General features: G+C 56.7%; 15 non-coding genes across 15 annotated transcripts; all 15 read right to left on the reverse strand.

Annotated features, from left to right (window-relative positions):
- Positions 1 to 597: 597 nt before the first annotated feature.
- Positions 598 to 788, reverse strand: LOC149427176 (U2 spliceosomal RNA). The gene has a single exon (XR_016311415.1). It is a non-coding gene; the product is annotated as a U2 spliceosomal RNA (small nuclear RNA).
- Positions 789 to 1,744: 956 nt separating this feature from the next.
- LOC149427177 (U2 spliceosomal RNA) lies at positions 1,745 to 1,934 on the reverse strand. The gene has a single exon (XR_016311430.1). It is a non-coding gene; the product is annotated as a U2 spliceosomal RNA (small nuclear RNA).
- Positions 1,935 to 2,890: 956 nt separating this feature from the next.
- LOC149427178 (U2 spliceosomal RNA) lies at positions 2,891 to 3,081 on the reverse strand. The gene has a single exon (XR_016311416.1). It is a non-coding gene; the product is annotated as a U2 spliceosomal RNA (small nuclear RNA).
- A 957-nt stretch (positions 3,082 to 4,038) lies between these two features.
- Positions 4,039 to 4,229, reverse strand: LOC149427179 (U2 spliceosomal RNA). The gene has a single exon (XR_016311417.1). It is a non-coding gene; the product is annotated as a U2 spliceosomal RNA (small nuclear RNA).
- Positions 4,230 to 5,186: 957 nt separating this feature from the next.
- On the reverse strand, positions 5,187 to 5,377 carry LOC149427180 (U2 spliceosomal RNA). Its single transcript, XR_016311428.1, has one exon. It is a non-coding gene; the product is annotated as a U2 spliceosomal RNA (small nuclear RNA).
- Positions 5,378 to 6,334: 957 nt separating this feature from the next.
- On the reverse strand, positions 6,335 to 6,525 carry LOC149427181 (U2 spliceosomal RNA). The gene has a single exon (XR_016311426.1). It is a non-coding gene; the product is annotated as a U2 spliceosomal RNA (small nuclear RNA).
- Positions 6,526 to 7,481: 956 nt separating this feature from the next.
- On the reverse strand, positions 7,482 to 7,672 carry LOC149427182 (U2 spliceosomal RNA). Its single transcript, XR_016311427.1, has one exon. It is a non-coding gene; the product is annotated as a U2 spliceosomal RNA (small nuclear RNA).
- Positions 7,673 to 8,628: 956 nt separating this feature from the next.
- Positions 8,629 to 8,819, reverse strand: LOC149427183 (U2 spliceosomal RNA). Its single transcript, XR_016311418.1, has one exon. It is a non-coding gene; the product is annotated as a U2 spliceosomal RNA (small nuclear RNA).
- A 957-nt stretch (positions 8,820 to 9,776) lies between these two features.
- On the reverse strand, positions 9,777 to 9,967 carry LOC149427184 (U2 spliceosomal RNA). Its single transcript, XR_016311419.1, has one exon. It is a non-coding gene; the product is annotated as a U2 spliceosomal RNA (small nuclear RNA).
- Positions 9,968 to 10,924: 957 nt separating this feature from the next.
- On the reverse strand, positions 10,925 to 11,115 carry LOC149427185 (U2 spliceosomal RNA). Its single transcript, XR_016311420.1, has one exon. It is a non-coding gene; the product is annotated as a U2 spliceosomal RNA (small nuclear RNA).
- A 956-nt stretch (positions 11,116 to 12,071) lies between these two features.
- LOC149427186 (U2 spliceosomal RNA) lies at positions 12,072 to 12,262 on the reverse strand. Its single transcript, XR_016311422.1, has one exon. It is a non-coding gene; the product is annotated as a U2 spliceosomal RNA (small nuclear RNA).
- Positions 12,263 to 13,219: 957 nt separating this feature from the next.
- On the reverse strand, positions 13,220 to 13,410 carry LOC149427187 (U2 spliceosomal RNA). The gene has a single exon (XR_016311423.1). It is a non-coding gene; the product is annotated as a U2 spliceosomal RNA (small nuclear RNA).
- A 958-nt stretch (positions 13,411 to 14,368) lies between these two features.
- LOC149427188 (U2 spliceosomal RNA) lies at positions 14,369 to 14,559 on the reverse strand. The gene has a single exon (XR_016311424.1). It is a non-coding gene; the product is annotated as a U2 spliceosomal RNA (small nuclear RNA).
- A 956-nt stretch (positions 14,560 to 15,515) lies between these two features.
- On the reverse strand, positions 15,516 to 15,706 carry LOC149427189 (U2 spliceosomal RNA). The gene has a single exon (XR_016311425.1). It is a non-coding gene; the product is annotated as a U2 spliceosomal RNA (small nuclear RNA).
- A 958-nt stretch (positions 15,707 to 16,664) lies between these two features.
- Positions 16,665 to 16,854, reverse strand: LOC149427190 (U2 spliceosomal RNA). The gene has a single exon (XR_016311431.1). It is a non-coding gene; the product is annotated as a U2 spliceosomal RNA (small nuclear RNA).
- Between the last annotated feature and the right edge of the window lie 154 nt (positions 16,855 to 17,008).

The following is a 17,008-nucleotide window of genomic DNA, read 5'->3' on the forward strand; positions in this document are numbered from 1 at the left end:
GCGGCAGCTCGAGCGGCCGTCCCAGAGTCGAGCTGAGCAGAGCAGCAGCTCTCTCTCTCGGGTTGCTTCCAGCCAGGCCTCCCTCCTTCCTCCTTCGGACGGGCTGAAAGCTCGGCTTCCCAGCCAGCTGACTTCCTGCTTTCCTTCGGATGGAGAGACAGAGAGCTTGCTGACTCTCCTCGCTTCTTTTCAGGCCATTGGGCACGTCGTCCCATCCAGGCAAGCCCAGCAAGAATGAAAGCAAGAAAGTGACACGCACCAAACAAAAGCACACAGGCACACCCAGGGTTAAAAACACCTTTAATGGAATGAGGCTTTTCACACCTCGTTAGGAGTTATCAGCAACAAACACAGATAAGGCACAATGAGGAGGAGGACAACAACAATAACACACAACACAATGAAGCCAGCAGGCTGCCGTCTGGTCTGCAGGAGCCAAGGCCAAGGCTGGTTAGGACCACTGGGATGGGCCTCGATCACTCCCATCACAGGTGTGACCTTGTGCCCTTTCCTTTCCTTCTTGGGGAAAGAAAGGAGAGTGACTGCTTGTCGTAGTCATTTCTCTTCTTCTATGTCTGCTTTTGGAAAACCGCATAAGAGGGGTGCACCGGTCCTGGAGGTACTGCAATACCAGGTCGATGCGTGGAGTGGACAGAGCAAGCTCTTCTTCCATCTCCCTGTTCTAAAAATCCATTTAATATATGGTCCCCAGATAGGGGACGTATCAGATATTAAACTGATAAGAACAGATACTACACTTGATCTTAGCCAAAAGGCCGAGAAGCGATAACCGGAAACTCGGGCCTACCCGAGGGCCGCCCGAACGGGCAGAGGGGACGGGCTCGCTGAGAGCTCCACGGGCCGCAGGGGGCCCACTCCTCCGCAGGGCTCTCCCAGGTGGCTGGGGCTGCCAAAATTCACACCTCTGGCCCAGGGCCTGGCTCCCCTGCCTCCACTCCCTCCCTGGACACTTGGCTTCCATCCCTGGGCCCAGTCTGCTCCTCCTCTAGCCCAAGTGGGCACCAGCAGGTGCTGCTGGTTTGGGGAGAAATCAGCAGCACGGTCGTTTGCATGGCCCCGCCTCTAGGGCGACGCGGGCGAGGCGGGCCACTAGAGGGAGACACAGGCCTTGGCATGGCATATCCGTGCGGCAGCTCGAGCGGCCGTCCCAGAGTCGAGCTGAGCAGAGCAGCAGCTCTCTCTCTCGGGTTGCTTCCAGCCAGGCCTCCCTCCTTCCTCCTTCGGACGGGCTGAAAGCTCGGCTTCCCAGCCAGCTGACTTCCTGCTTTCCTTCGGATGGAGAGACAGAGAGCTTGCTGACTCTCCTCGCTTCTTTTCAGGCCATTGGGCACGTCGTCCCATCCAGGCAAGCCCAGCAAGAATGAAAGCAAGAAAGTGACACGCACCAAACAAAAGCACACAGGCACACCCAGGGTTAAAAACACCTTTAATGGAATGAGGCTTTTCACACCTCGTTAGGAGTTATCAGCAACAAACACAGATAAGGCACAATGAGGAGGAGGACAACAACAATAACACACAACACAATGAAGCCAGCAGGCTGCCGTCTGGTCTGCAGGAGCCAAGGCCAAGGCTGGTTAGGACCACTGGGATGGGCCTCGATCACTCCCATCACAGGTGTGACCTTGTGCCCTTTCCTTTCCTTCTTGGGGAAAGAAAGGAGAGTGACTGCTTGTCGTAGTCATTTCTCTTCTTCTATGTCTGCTTTTGGAAAACCGCATAAGAGGGGTGCACCGGTCCTGGAGGTACTGCAATACCAGGTCGATGCGTGGAGTGGACAGAGCAAGCTCTTCTTCCATCTCCCTGTTCTAAAAATCCATTTAATATATGGTCCCAGATAGGGGACGTATCAGATATTAAACTGATAAGAACAGATACTACACTTGATCTTAGCCAAAAGGCCGAGAAGCGATAACCGGAAACTCGGGCCTACCCGAGGGCCGCCCGAACGGGCAGAGGGACGGGCTCGCTGAGAGCTCCACGGGCCGCAGGGGGCCCACTCCTCCGCAGGGCTCTCCCAGGTGGCTGGGGCTGCCAAAATTCACACCTCTGGCCCAGGGCCTGGCTCCCCTGCCTCCACTCCCTCCCTGGACACTTGGCTTCCATCCCCTGGGCCCAGTCTGCTCCTCCTCTAGCCCAAGTGGGCACCAGCAGGTGCTGCTGGTTTGGGGAGAAATCAGCAGCACGGTCGTTTGCATGGCCCCGCCTCTAGGGCGACGCGGGCGAGGCGGGCCACTAGAGGGAGACACAGGCCTTGGCATGGCATATCCGTGCGGCAGCTCGAGCGGCCGTCCCAGAGTCGAGCTGAGCAGAGCAGCAGCTCTCTCTCTCGGGTTGCTTCCAGCCAGGCCTCCCTCCTTCCTCCTTCGGACGGGCTGAAAGCTCGGCTTCCCAGCCAGCTGACTTCCTGCTTTCCTTCGGATGGAGAGACAGAGAGCTTGCTGACTCTCCTCGCTTCTTTTCAGGCCATTGGGCACGTCGTCCCATCCAGGCAAGCCCAGCAAGAATGAAAGCAAGAAAGTGACACGCACCAAACAAAAGCACACAGGCACACCCAGGGTTAAAAACACCTTTAATGGAATGAGGCTTTTCACACCTCGTTAGGAGTTATCAGCAACAAACACAGATAAGGCACAATGAGGAGGAGGACAACAACAATAACACACAACACAATGAAGCCAGCAGGCTGCCGTCTGGTCTGCAGGAGCCAAGGCCAAGGCTGGTTAGGACCACTGGGATGGGCCTCGATCACTCCCATCACAGGTGTGACCTTGTGCCCTTTCCTTTCCTTCTTGGGGAAAGAAAGGAGAGTGACTGCTTGTCGTAGTCATTTCTCTTCTTCTATGTCTGCTTTTGGAAAACCGCATAAGAGGGGTGCACCGGTCCTGGAGGTACTGCAATACCAGGTCGATGCGTGGAGTGGACAGAGCAAGCTCTTCTTCCATCTCCCTGTTCTAAAAATCCATTTAATATATGGTCCCCAGATAGGGGACGTATCAGATATTAAACTGATAAGAACAGATACTACACTTGATCTTAGCCAAAAGGCCGAGAAGCGATAACCGGAAACTCGGGCCTACCCGAGGGCCGCCCGAACGGGCAGAGGGGACGGGCTCGCTGAGAGCTCCACGGGCCGCAGGGGGCCCACTCCTCCGCAGGGCTCTCCCAGGTGGCTGGGGCTGCCAAAATTCACACCTCTGGCCCAGGGCCTGGCTCCCCTGCCTCCACTCCCTCCCTGGACACTTGGCTTCCATCCCCTGGGCCCAGTCTGCTCCTCCTCTAGCCCAAGTGGGCACCAGCAGGTGCTGCTGGTTTGGGGAGAAATCAGCAGCACGGTCGTTTGCATGGCCCCGCCTCTAGGGCGACGCGGGCGAGGCGGGCCACTAGAGGGAGACACAGGCCTTGGCATGGCATATCCGTGCGGCAGCTCGAGCGGCCGTCCCAGAGTCGAGCTGAGCAGAGCAGCAGCTCTCTCTCTCGGGTTGCTTCCAGCCAGGCCTCCCTCCTTCCTCCTTCGGACGGGCTGAAAGCTCGGCTTCCCAGCCAGCTGACTTCCTGCTTTCCTTCGGATGGAGAGACAGAGAGCTTGCTGACTCTCCTCGCTTCTTTTCAGGCCATTGGGCACGTCGTCCCATCCAGGCAAGCCCAGCAAGAATGAAAGCAAGAAAGTGACACGCACCAAACAAAAGCACACAGGCACACCCAGGGTTAAAAACACCTTTAATGGAATGAGGCTTTTCACACCTCGTTAGGAGTTATCAGCAACAAACACAGATAAGGCACAATGAGGAGGAGGACAACAACAATAACACACAACACAATGAAGCCAGCAGGCTGCCGTCTGGTCTGCAGGAGCCAAGGCCAAGGCTGGTTAGGACCACTGGGATGGGCCTCGATCACTCCCATCACAGGTGTGACCTTGTGCCCTTTCCTTTCCTTCTTGGGGAAAGAAAGGAGAGTGACTGCTTGTCGTAGTCATTTCTCTTCTTCTATGTCTGCTTTTGGAAAACCGCATAAGAGGGGTGCACCGGTCCTGGAGGTACTGCAATACCAGGTCGATGCGTGGAGTGGACAGAGCAAGCTCTTCTTCCATCTCCCTGTTCTAAAAATCCATTTAATATATGGTCCCCAGATAGGGGACGTATCAGATATTAAACTGATAAGAACAGATACTACACTTGATCTTAGCCAAAAGGCCGAGAAGCGATAACCGGAAACTCGGGCCTACCCGAGGGCCGCCCGAACGGGCAGAGGGGACGGGCTCGCTGAGAGCTCCACGGGCCGCAGGGGGCCCACTCCTCCGCAGGGCTCTCCCAGGTGGCTGGGGCTGCCAAAATTCACACCTCTGGCCCAGGGCCTGGCTCCCCTGCCTCCACTCCCTCCCTGGACACTTGGCTTCCATCCCCTGGGCCCAGTCTGCTCCTCCTCTAGCCCAAGTGGGCACCAGCAGGTGCTGCTGGTTTGGGGAGAAATCAGCAGCACGGTCGTTTGCATGGCCCCGCCTCTAGGGCGACGCGGGCGAGGCGGGCCACTAGAGGGAGACACAGGCCTTGGCATGGCATATCCGTGCGGCAGCTCGAGCGGCCGTCCCAGAGTCGAGCTGAGCAGAGCAGCAGCTCTCTCTCTCGGGTTGCTTCCAGCCAGGCCTCCCTCCTTCCTCCTTCGGACGGGCTGAAAGCTCGGCTTCCCAGCCAGCTGACTTCCTGCTTTCCTTCGGATGGAGAGACAGAGAGCTTGCTGACTCTCCTCGCTTCTTTTCAGGCCATTGGGCACGTCGTCCCATCCAGGCAAGCCCAGCAAGAATGAAAGCAAGAAAGTGACACGCACCAAACAAAAGCACACAGGCACACCCAGGGTTAAAAACACCTTTAATGGAATGAGGCTTTTCACACCTCGTTAGGAGTTATCAGCAACAAACACAGATAAGGCACAATGAGGAGGAGGACAACAACAATAACACACAACACAATGAAGCCAGCAGGCTGCCGTCTGGTCTGCAGGAGCCAAGGCCAAGGCTGGTTAGGACCACTGGGATGGGCCTCGATCACTCCCATCACAGGTGTGACCTTGTGCCCTTTCCTTTCCTTCTTGGGGAAAGAAAGGAGAGTGACTGCTTGTCGTAGTCATTTCTCTTCTTCTATGTCTGCTTTTGGAAAACCGCATAAGAGGGGTGCACCAGTCCTGGAGGTACTGCAATACCAGGTCGATGCGTGGAGTGGACAGAGCAAGCTCTTCTTCCATCTCCCTGTTCTAAAAATCCATTTAATATATGGTCCCCAGATAGGGGACGTATCAGATATTAAACTGATAAGAACAGATACTACACTTGATCTTAGCCAAAAGGCCGAGAAGCGATAACCGGAAACTCGGGCCTACCCGAGGGCCGCCCGAACGGGCAGAGGGGACGGGCTCGCTGAGAGCTCCACGGGCCGCAGGGGGCCCACTCCTCCGCAGGGCTCTCCCAGGTGGCTGGGGCTGCCAAAATTCACACCTCTGGCCCAGGGCCTGGCTCCCCTGCCTCCACTCCCTCCCTGGACACTTGGCTTCCATCCCCTGGGCCCAGTCTGCTCCTCCTCTAGCCCAAGTGGGCACCAGCAGGTGCTGCTGGTTTGGGGAGAAATCAGCAGCACGGTCGTTTGCATGGCCCCGCCTCTAGGGCGACGCGGGCGAGGCGGGCCACTAGAGGGAGACACAGGCCTTGGCATGGCATATCCGTGCGGCAGCTCGAGCGGCCGTCCCAGAGTCGAGCTGAGCAGAGCAGCAGCTCTCTCTCTCGGGTTGCTTCCAGCCAGGCCTCCCTCCTTCCTCCTTCGGACGGGCTGAAAGCTCGGCTTCCCAGCCAGCTGACTTCCTGCTTTCCTTCGGATGGAGAGACAGAGAGCTTGCTGACTCTCCTCGCTTCTTTTCAGGCCATTGGGCACGTCGTCCCATCCAGGCAAGCCCAGCAAGAATGAAAGCAAGAAAGTGACACGCACCAAACAAAAGCACACAGGCACACCCAGGGTTAAAAACACCTTTAATGGAATGAGGCTTTTCACACCTCGTTAGGAGTTATCAGCAACAAACACAGATAAAGGCACAATGAGGAGGAGGACAACAACAATAACACACAACACAATGAAGCCAGCAGGCTGCCGTCTGGTCTGCAGGAGCCAAGGCCAAGGCTGGTTAGGACCACTGGGATGGGCCTCGATCACTCCCATCACAGGTGTGACCTTGTGCCCTTTCCTTTCCTTCTTGGGGAAAGAAAGGAGAGTGACTGCTTGTCGTAGTCATTTCTCTTCTTCTATGTCTGCTTTTGGAAAACCGCATAAGAGGGTGCACCGGTCCTGGAGGTACTGCAATACCAGGTCGATGCGTGGAGTGGACAGAGCAAGCTCTTCTTCCATCTCCCTGTTCTAAAAATCCATTTAATATATGGTCCCCAGATAGGGGACGTATCAGATATTAAACTGATAAGAACAGATACTACACTTGATCTTAGCCAAAAGGCCGAGAAGCGATAACCGGAAACTCGGGCCTACCCGAGGGCCGCCCGAACGGGCAGAGGGGACGGGCTCGCTGAGAGCTCCACGGGCCGCAGGGGGCCCACTCCTCCGCAGGGCTCTCCCAGGTGGCTGGGGCTGCCAAAATTCACACCTCTGGCCCAGGGCCTGGCTCCCCTGCCTCCACTCCCTCCCTGGACACTTGGCTTCCATCCCCTGGGCCCAGTCTGCTCCTCCTCTAGCCCAAGTGGGCACCAGCAGGTGCTGCTGGTTTGGGGAGAAATCAGCAGCACGGTCGTTTGCATGGCCCCGCCTCTAGGGCGACGCGGGCGAGGCGGGCCACTAGAGGGAGACACAGGCCTTGGCATGGCATATCCGTGCGGCAGCTCGAGCGGCCGTCCCAGAGTCGAGCTGAGCAGAGCAGCAGCTCTCTCTCTCGGGTTGCTTCCAGCCAGGCCTCCCTCCTTCCTCCTTCGGACGGGCTGAAAGCTCGGCTTCCCAGCCAGCTGACTTCCTGCTTTCCTTCGGATGGAGAGACAGAGAGCTTGCTGACTCTCCTCGCTTCTTTTCAGGCCATTGGGCACGTCGTCCCATCCAGGCAAGCCCAGCAAGAATGAAAGCAAGAAAGTGACACGCACCAAACAAAAGCACACAGGCACACCCAGGGTTAAAAACACCTTTAATGGAATGAGGCTTTTCACACCTCGTTAGGAGTTATCAGCAACAAACACAGATAAGGCACAATGAGGAGGAGGACAACAACAATAACACACAACACAATGAAGCCAGCAGGCTGCCGTCTGGTCTGCAGGAGCCAAGGCCAAGGCTGGTTAGGACCACTGGGATGGGCCTCGATCACTCCCATCACAGGTGTGACCTTGTGCCCTTTCCTTTCCTTCTTGGGGAAAGAAAGGAGAGTGACTGCTTGTCGTAGTCATTTCTCTTCTTCTATGTCTGCTTTTGGAAAACCGCATAAGAGGGTGCACCGGTCCTGGAGGTACTGCAATACCAGGTCGATGCGTGGAGTGGACAGAGCAAGCTCTTCTTCCATCTCCCTGTTCTAAAAATCCATTTAATATATGGTCCCCAGATAGGGGACGTATCAGATATTAAACTGATAAGAACAGATACTACACTTGATCTTAGCCAAAAGGCCGAGAAGCGATAACCGGAAACTCGGGCCTACCCGAGGGCCGCCCGAACGGGCAGAGGGGACGGGCTCGCTGAGAGCTCCACGGGCCGCAGGGGGCCCACTCCTCCGCAGGGCTCTCCCAGGTGGCTGGGGCTGCCAAAATTCACACCTCTGGCCCAGGGCCTGGCTCCCCTGCCTCCACTCCCTCCCTGGACACTTGGCTTCCATCCCCTGGGCCCAGTCTGCTCCTCCTCTAGCCCAAGTGGGCACCAGCAGGTGCTGCTGGTTTGGGGAGAAATCAGCAGCACGGTCGTTTGCATGGCCCCGCCTCTAGGGCGACGCGGGCGAGGCGGGCCACTAGAGGGAGACACAGGCCTTGGCATGGCATATCCGTGCGGCAGCTCGAGCGGCCGTCCCAGAGTCGAGCTGAGCAGAGCAGCAGCTCTCTCTCTCGGGTTGCTTCCAGCCAGGCCTCCCTCCTTCCTCCTTCGGACGGGCTGAAAGCTCGGCTTCCCAGCCAGCTGACTTCCTGCTTTCCTTCGGATGGAGAGACAGAGAGCTTGCTGACTCTCCTCGCTTCTTTTCAGGCCATTGGGCACGTCGTCCCATCCAGGCAAGCCCAGCAAGAATGAAAGCAAGAAAGTGACACGCACCAAACAAAAGCACACAGGCACACCCAGGGTTAAAAACACCTTTAATGGAATGAGGCTTTTCACACCTCGTTAGGAGTTATCAGCAACAAACACAGATAAGGCACAATGAGGAGGAGGACAACAACAATAACACACAACACAATGAAGCCAGCAGGCTGCCGTCTGGTCTGCAGGAGCCAAGGCCAAGGCTGGTTAGGACCACTGGATGGGCCTCGATCACTCCCATCACAGGTGTGACCTTGTGCCCTTTCCTTTCCTTCTTGGGGAAAGAAAGGAGAGTGACTGCTTGTCGTAGTCATTTCTCTTCTTCTATGTCTGCTTTTGGAAAACCGCATAAGAGGGGTGCACCGGTCCTGGAGGTACTGCAATACCAGGTCGATGCGTGGAGTGGACAGAGCAAGCTCTTCTTCCATCTCCCTGTTCTAAAAATCCATTTAATATATGGTCCCCAGATAGGGGACGTATCAGATATTAAACTGATAAGAACAGATACTACACTTGATCTTAGCCAAAAGGCCGAGAAGCGATAACCGGAAACTCGGGCCTACCCGAGGGCCGCCCGAACGGGCAGAGGGGACGGGCTCGCTGAGAGCTCCACGGGCCGCAGGGGGCCCACTCCTCCGCAGGGCTCTCCCAGGTGGCTGGGGCTGCCAAAATTCACACCTCTGGCCCAGGGCCTGGCTCCCCTGCCTCCACTCCCTCCCTGGACACTTGGCTTCCATCCCCTGGGCCCAGTCTGCTCCTCCTCTAGCCCAAGTGGGCACCAGCAGGTGCTGCTGGTTTGGGGAGAAATCAGCAGCACGGTCGTTTGCATGGCCCCGCCTCTAGGGCGACGCGGGCGAGGCGGGCCACTAGAGGGAGACACAGGCCTTGGCATGGCATATCCGTGCGGCAGCTCGAGCGGCCGTCCCAGAGTCGAGCTGAGCAGAGCAGCAGCTCTCTCTCTCGGGTTGCTTCCAGCCAGGCCTCCCTCCTTCCTCCTTCGGACGGGCTGAAAGCTCGGCTTCCCAGCCAGCTGACTTCCTGCTTTCCTTCGGATGGAGAGACAGAGAGCTTGCTGACTCTCCTCGCTTCTTTTCAGGCCATTGGGCACGTCGTCCCATCCAGGCAAGCCCAGCAAGAATGAAAGCAAGAAAGTGACACGCACCAAACAAAAGCACACAGGCACACCCAGGGTTAAAAACACCTTTAATGGAATGAGGCTTTTCACACCTCGTTAGGAGTTATCAGCAACAAACACAGATAAGGCACAATGAGGAGGAGGACAACAACAATAACACACAACACAATGAAGCCAGCAGGCTGCCGTCTGGTCTGCAGGAGCCAAGGCCAAGGCTGGTTAGGACCACTGGGATGGGCCTCGATCACTCCCATCACAGGTGTGACCTTGTGCCCTTTCCTTTCCTTCTTGGGGAAAGAAAGGAGAGTGACTGCTTGTCGTAGTCATTTCTCTTCTTCTATGTCTGCTTTTGGAAAACCGCATAAGAGGGGTGCACCGGTCCTGGAGGTACTGCAATACCAGGTCGATGCGTGGAGTGGACAGAGCAAGCTCTTCTTCCATCTCCCTGTTCTAAAAATCCATTTAATATATGGTCCCCAGATAGGGGACGTATCAGATATTAAACTGATAAGAACAGATACTACACTTGATCTTAGCCAAAAGGCCGAGAAGCGATAACCGGAAACTCGGGCCTACCCGAGGGCCGCCCGAACGGGCAGAGGGGACGGGCTCGCTGAGAGCTCCACGGGCCGCAGGGGGCCCACTCCTCCGCAGGGCTCTCCCAGGTGGCTGGGGCTGCCAAAATTCACACCTCTGGCCCAGGGCCTGGCTCCCCTGCCTCCACTCCCTCCCTGGACACTTGGCTTCCATCCCCTGGGCCCAGTCTGCTCCTCCTCTAGCCCAAGTGGGCACCAGCAGGTGCTGCTGGTTTGGGGAGAAATCAGCAGCACGGTCGTTTGCATGGCCCCGCCTCTAGGGCGACGCGGGCGAGGCGGGCCACTAGAGGGAGACACAGGCCTTGGCATGGCATATCCGTGCGGCAGCTCGAGCGGCCGTCCCAGAGTCGAGCTGAGCAGAGCAGCAGCTCTCTCTCTCGGGTTGCTTCCAGCCAGGCCTCCCTCCTTCCTCCTTCGGACGGGCTGAAAGCTCGGCTTCCCAGCCAGCTGACTTCCTGCTTTCCTTCGGATGGAGAGACAGAGAGCTTGCTGACTCTCCTCGCTTCTTTTCAGGCCATTGGGCACGTCGTCCCATCCAGGCAAGCCCAGCAAGAATGAAAGCAAGAAAGTGACACGCACCAAACAAAAGCACACAGGCACACCCAGGGTTAAAAACACCTTTAATGGAATGAGGCTTTTCACACCTCGTTAGGAGTTATCAGCAACAAACACAGATAAGGCACAATGAGGAGGAGGACAACAACAATAACACACAACACAATGAAGCCAGCAGGCTGCCGTCTGGTCTGCAGGAGCCAAGGCCAAGGCTGGTTAGGACCACTGGGATGGGCCTCGATCACTCCCATCACAGGTGTGACCTTGTGCCCTTTCCTTTCCTTCTTGGGGAAAGAAAGGAGAGTGACTGCTTGTCGTAGTCATTTCTCTTCTTCTATGTCTGCTTTTGGAAAACCGCATAAGAGGGGTGCACCGGTCCTGGAGGTACTGCAATACCAGGTCGATGCGTGGAGTGGACAGAGCAAGCTCTTCTTCCATCTCCCTGTTCTAAAAATCCATTTAATATATGGTCCCCAGATAGGGGACGTATCAGATATTAAACTGATAAGAACAGATACTACACTTGATCTTAGCCAAAAGGCCGAGAAGCGATAACCGGAAACTCGGGCCTACCCGAGGGCCGCCCGAACGGGCAGAGGGGACGGGCTCGCTGAGAGCTCCACGGGCCGCAGGGGCCCACTCCTCCGCAGGGCTCTCCCAGGTGGCTGGGGCTGCCAAAATTCACACCTCTGGCCCAGGGCCTGGCTCCCCTGCCTCCACTCCCTCCCTGGACACTTGGCTTCCATCCCCTGGGCCCAGTCTGCTCCTCCTCTAGCCCAAGTGGGCACCAGCAGGTGCTGCTGGTTTGGGGAGAAATCAGCAGCACGGTCGTTTGCATGGCCCCGCCTCTAGGGCGACGCGGGCGAGGCGGGCCACTAGAGGGAGACACAGGCCTTGGCATGGCATATCCGTGCGGCAGCTCGAGCGGCCGTCCCAGAGTCGAGCTGAGCAGAGCAGCAGCTCTCTCTCTCGGGTTGCTTCCAGCCAGGCCTCCCTCCTTCCTCCTTCGGACGGGCTGAAAGCTCGGCTTCCCAGCCAGCTGACTTCCTGCTTTCCTTCGGATGGAGAGACAGAGAGCTTGCTGACTCTCCTCGCTTCTTTTCAGGCCATTGGGCACGTCGTCCCATCCAGGCAAGCCCAGCAAGAATGAAAGCAAGAAAGTGACACGCACCAAACAAAAGCACACAGGCACACCCAGGGTTAAAAACACCTTTAATGGAATGAGGCTTTTCACACCTCGTTAGGAGTTATCAGCAACAAACACAGATAAGGCACAATGAGGAGGAGGACAACAACAATAACACACAACACAATGAAGCCAGCAGGCTGCCGTCTGGTCTGCAGGAGCCAAGGCCAAGGCTGGTTAGGACCACTGGGATGGGCCTCGATCACTCCCATCACAGGTGTGACCTTGTGCCCTTTCCTTTCCTTCTTGGGGAAAGAAAGGAGAGTGACTGCTTGTCGTAGTCATTTCTCTTCTTCTATGTCTGCTTTTGGAAAACCGCATAAGAGGGGTGCACCGGTCCTGGAGGTACTGCAATACCAGGTCGATGCGTGGAGTGGACAGAGCAAGCTCTTCTTCCATCTCCCTGTTCTAAAAATCCATTTAATATATGGTCCCCAGATAGGGGACGTATCAGATATTAAACTGATAAGAACAGATACTACACTTGATCTTAGCCAAAAGGCCGAGAAGCGATAACCGGAAACTCGGGCCTACCCGAGGGCCGCCCGAACGGGCAGAGGGGACGGGCTCGCTGAGAGCTCCACGGGCCGCAGGGGGCCCACTCCTCCGCAGGGCTCTCCCAGGTGGCTGGGGCTGCCAAAATTCACACCTCTGGCCCAGGGCCTGGCTCCCCTGCCTCCACTCCCTCCCTGGACACTTGGCTTCCATCCCCTGGGCCCAGTCTGCTCCTCCTCTAGCCCAAGTGGGCACCAGCAGGTGCTGCTGGTTTGGGGAGAAATCAGCAGCACGGTCGTTTGCATGGCCCCGCCTCTAGGGCGACGCGGGCGAGGCGGGCCACTAGAGGGAGACACAGGCCTTGGCATGGCATATCCGTGCGGCAGCTCGAGCGGCCGTCCCAGAGTCGAGCTGAGCAGAGCAGCAGCTCTCTCTCTCGGGTTGCTTCCAGCCAGGCCTCCCTCCTTCCTCCTTCGGACGGGCTGAAAGCTCGGCTTCCCAGCCAGCTGACTTCCTGCTTTCCTTCGGATGGAGAGACAGAGAGCTTGCTGACTCTCCTCGCTTCTTTTCAGGCCATTGGGCACGTCGTCCCATCCAGGCAAGCCCAGCAAGAATGAAAGCAAGAAAGTGACACGCACCAAACAAAAGCACACAGGCACACCCAGGGTTAAAAACACCTTTAATGGAATGAGGCTTTTCACACCTCGTTAGGAGTTATCAGCAACAAACACAGATAAGGCACAATGAGGAGGAGGACAACAACAATAACACACAACACAATGAAGCCAGCAGGCTGCCGTCTGGTCTGCAGGAGCCAAGGCCAAGGCTGGTTAGGACCACTGGGATGGGCCTCGATCACTCCCATCACAGGTGTGACCTTGTGCCCTTTCCTTTCCTTCTTGGGGAAAGAAAGGAGAGTGACTGCTTGTCGTAGTCATTTCTCTTCTTCTATGTCTGCTTTTGGAAAACCGCATAAGAGGGGTGCACCGGTCCTGGAGGTACTGCAATACCAGGTCGATGCGTGGAGTGGACAGAGCAAGCTCTTCTTCCATCTCCCTGTTCTAAAAATCCATTTAATATATGGTCCCCAGATAGGGGACGTATCAGATATTAAACTGATAAGAACAGATACTACACTTGATCTTAGCCAAAAGGCCGAGAAGCGATAACCGGAAACTCGGGCCTACCCGAGGGCCGCCCGAACGGGCAGAGGGGACGGGCTCGCTGAGAGCTCCACGGGCCGCAGGGGGCCCACTCCTCCGCAGGGCTCTCCCAGGTGGCTGGGGCTGCCAAAATTCACACCTCTGGCCCAGGGCCTGGCTCCCCTGCCTCCACTCCCTCCCTGGACACTTGGCTTCCATCCCCTGGGCCCAGTCTGCTCCTCCTCTAGCCCAAGTGGGCACCAGCAGGTGCTGCTGGTTTGGGGAGAAATCAGCAGCACGGTCGTTTGCATGGCCCCGCCTCTAGGGCGACGCGGGCGAGGCGGGCCACTAGAGGGAGACACAGGCCTTGGCATGGCATATCCGTGCGGCAGCTCGAGCGGCCGTCCCAGAGTCGAGCTGAGCAGAGCAGCAGCTCTCTCTCTCGGGTTGCTTCCAGCCAGGCCTCCCTCCCTTCCTCCTTCGGACGGGCTGAAAGCTCGGCTTCCCAGCCAGCTGACTTCCTGCTTTCCTTCGGATGGAGAGACAGAGAGCTTGCTGACTCTCCTCGCTTCTTTTCAGGCCATTGGGCACGTCGTCCCATCCAGGCAAGCCCAGCAAGAATGAAAGCAAGAAAGTGACACGCACCAAACAAAAGCACACAGGCACACCCAGGGTTAAAAACACCTTTAATGGAATGAGGCTTTTCACACCTCGTTAGGAGTTATCAGCAACAAACACAGATAAGGCACAATGAGGAGGAGGACAACAACAATAACACACAACACAATGAAGCCAGCAGGCTGCCGTCTGGTCTGCAGGAGCCAAGGCCAAGGCTGGTTAGGACCACTGGGATGGGCCTCGATCACTCCCATCACAGGTGTGACCTTGTGCCCTTTCCTTTCCTTCTTGGGGAAAGAAAGGAGAGTGACTGCTTGTCGTAGTCATTTCTCTTCTTCTATGTCTGCTTTTGGAAAACCGCATAAGAGGGGTGCACCGGTCCTGGAGGTACTGCAATACCAGGTCGATGCGTGGAGTGGACAGAGCAAGCTCTTCTTCCATCTCCCTGTTCTAAAAATCCATTTAATATATGGTCCCCAGATAGGGGACGTATCAGATATTAAACTGATAAGAACAGATACTACACTTGATCTTAGCCAAAAGGCCGAGAAGCGATAACCGGAAACTCGGGCCTACCCGAGGGCCGCCCGAACGGGCAGAGGGGACGGGCTCGCTGAGAGCTCCACGGGCCGCAGGGGGCCCACTCCTCCGCAGGGCTCTCCCAGGTGGCTGGGGCTGCCAAAATTCACACCTCTGGCCCAGGGCCTGGCTCCCCTGCCTCCACTCCCTCCCTGGACACTTGGCTTCCATCCCCTGGGCCAGTCTGCTCCTCCTCTAGCCCAAGTGGGCACCAGCAGGTGCTGCTGGTTTGGGGAGAAATCAGCAGCACGGTCGTTTGCATGGCCCCGCCTCTAGGGCGACGCGGGCGAGGCGGGCCACTAGAGGGAGACACAGGCCTTGGCATGGCATATCCGTGCGGCAGCTCGAGCGGCCGTCCCAGAGTCGAGCTGAGCAGAGCAGCAGCTCTCTCTCTCGGGTTGCTTCCAGCCAGGCCTCCCTCCTTCCTCCTTCGGACGGGCTGAAAGCTCGGCTTCCCAGCCAGCTGACTTCCTGCTTTCCTTCGGATGGAGAGACAGAGAGCTTGCTGACTCTCCTCGCTTCTTTTCAGGCCATTGGGCACGTCGTCCCATCCAGGCAAGCCCAGCAAGAATGAAAGCAAGAAAGTGACACGCACCAAACAAAAAGCACACAGGCACACCCAGGTTAAAAACACCTTTAATGGAATGAGGCTTTTCACACCTCGTTAGGAGTTATCAGCAACAAACACAGATAAGGCACAATGAGGAGGAGGACAACAACAATAACACACAACACAATGAAGCCAGCAGGCTGCCGTCTGGTCTGCAGGAGCCAAGGCCAAGGCTGGTTAGGACCACTGGGATGGGCCTCGATCACTCCCATCACAGGTGTGACCTTGTGCCCTTTCCTTTCCTTCTTGGGGAAAGAAAGGAGAGTGACTGCTTGTCGTAGTCATTTCTCTTCTTCTATGTCTGCTTTTGGAAAACCGCATAAGAGGGGTGCACCGGTCCTGGAGGTACTGCAATACCAGGTCGATGCGTGGAGTGGACAGAGCAAGCTCTTCTTCCATCTCCCTGTTCTAAAAATCCATTTAATATATGGTCCCCAGATAGGGGACGTATCAGATATTAAACTGATAAGAACAGATACTACACTTGATCTTAGCCAAAAGGCCGAGAAGCGATAACCGGAAACTCGGGCCTACCCGAGGGCCGCCCGAACGGGCAGAGGGGACGGGCTCGCTGAGAGCTCCACGGGCCGCAGGGGGCCCACTCCTCCGCAGGGCTCTCCCAGGTGGCTGGGGCTGCCAAAATTCACACCTCTGGCCCAGGGCCTGGCTCCCCTGCCTCCACTCCCTCCCTGGACACTTGGCTTCCATCCCCTGGGCCCAGTCTGCTCCTCCTCTAGCCCAAGTGGGCACCAGCAGGTGCTGCTGGTTTGGGGAGAAATCAGCAGCACGGTCGTTTGCATGGCCCCGCCTCTAGGGCGACGCGGCGAGGCGGGCCACTAGAGGGAGACACAGGCCTTGGCATGGCATATCCGTGCGGCAGCTCGAGCGGCCGTCCCAGAGTCGAGCTGAGCAGAGCAGCAGCTCTCTCTCTCGGGTTGCTTCCAGCCAGGCCTCCCTCCTTCCTCCTTCGGACGGGCTGAAAGCTCGGCTTCCCAGCCAGCTGACTTCCTGCTTTCCTTCGGATGGAGAGACAGAGAGCTTGCTGACTCTCCTCGCTTCTTTTCAGGCCATTGGGCACGTCGTCCCATCCAGGCAAGCCCAGCAAGAATGAAAAGCAAGAAAGTGACACGCACCAAACAAAAGCACACAGGCACACCCAGGGTTAAAAACACCTTTAATGGAATGAGGCTTTTCACACCTCGTTAGGAGTTATCAGCAACAAACACAGATAAGGCACAATGAGGAGGAGGACAACAACAATAACACACAACACAATGAAGCCAGCAGGCTGCCGTCTGGTCTGCAGGAGCCAAGGCCAAGGCTGGTTAGGACCACTGGGATGGGCCTCGATCACTCCCATCACAGGTGTGACCTTGTGCCCTTTCCTTTCCTTCTTGGGGAAAGAAAGGAGAGTGACTGCTTGTCGTAGTCATTTCTCTTCTTCTTATGTCTGCTTTTGGAAAACCGCATAAGAGGGGTGCACCGGTCCTGGAGGTACTGCAATACCAGGTCGATGCGTGGAGTGGACAGAGCAAGCTCTTCTTCCATCTCCCTGTTCTAAAAATCCATTTAATATATGGTCCCAGATAGGGGACGTATCAGATATTAAACTGATAAGAACAGATACTACACTTGATCTTAGCCAAAAGGCCGAGAAGCGATAACCGGAAACTCGGGCCTACCCGAGGGCCGCCCGAACGGGCAGAGGGGACGGGCTCGCTGAGAGCTCCACGGGCCGCAGGGGGGCCCACTCCTCCGCAGGGCTCTCCCAGGTGGCTGGGGCTGCCAAAATTCACACCTCTGGCCCAGGGCCTGG

This window comes from Staurois parvus, unplaced genomic scaffold (genome assembly GCF_062004578.1).
Source record: "Staurois parvus isolate SC_StPar_1 unplaced genomic scaffold, SC_StPar_1.0 ptg003959l, whole genome shotgun sequence".
Classification (NCBI taxonomy): Eukaryota; Metazoa; Chordata; class Amphibia; order Anura; family Ranidae; genus Staurois; species Staurois parvus.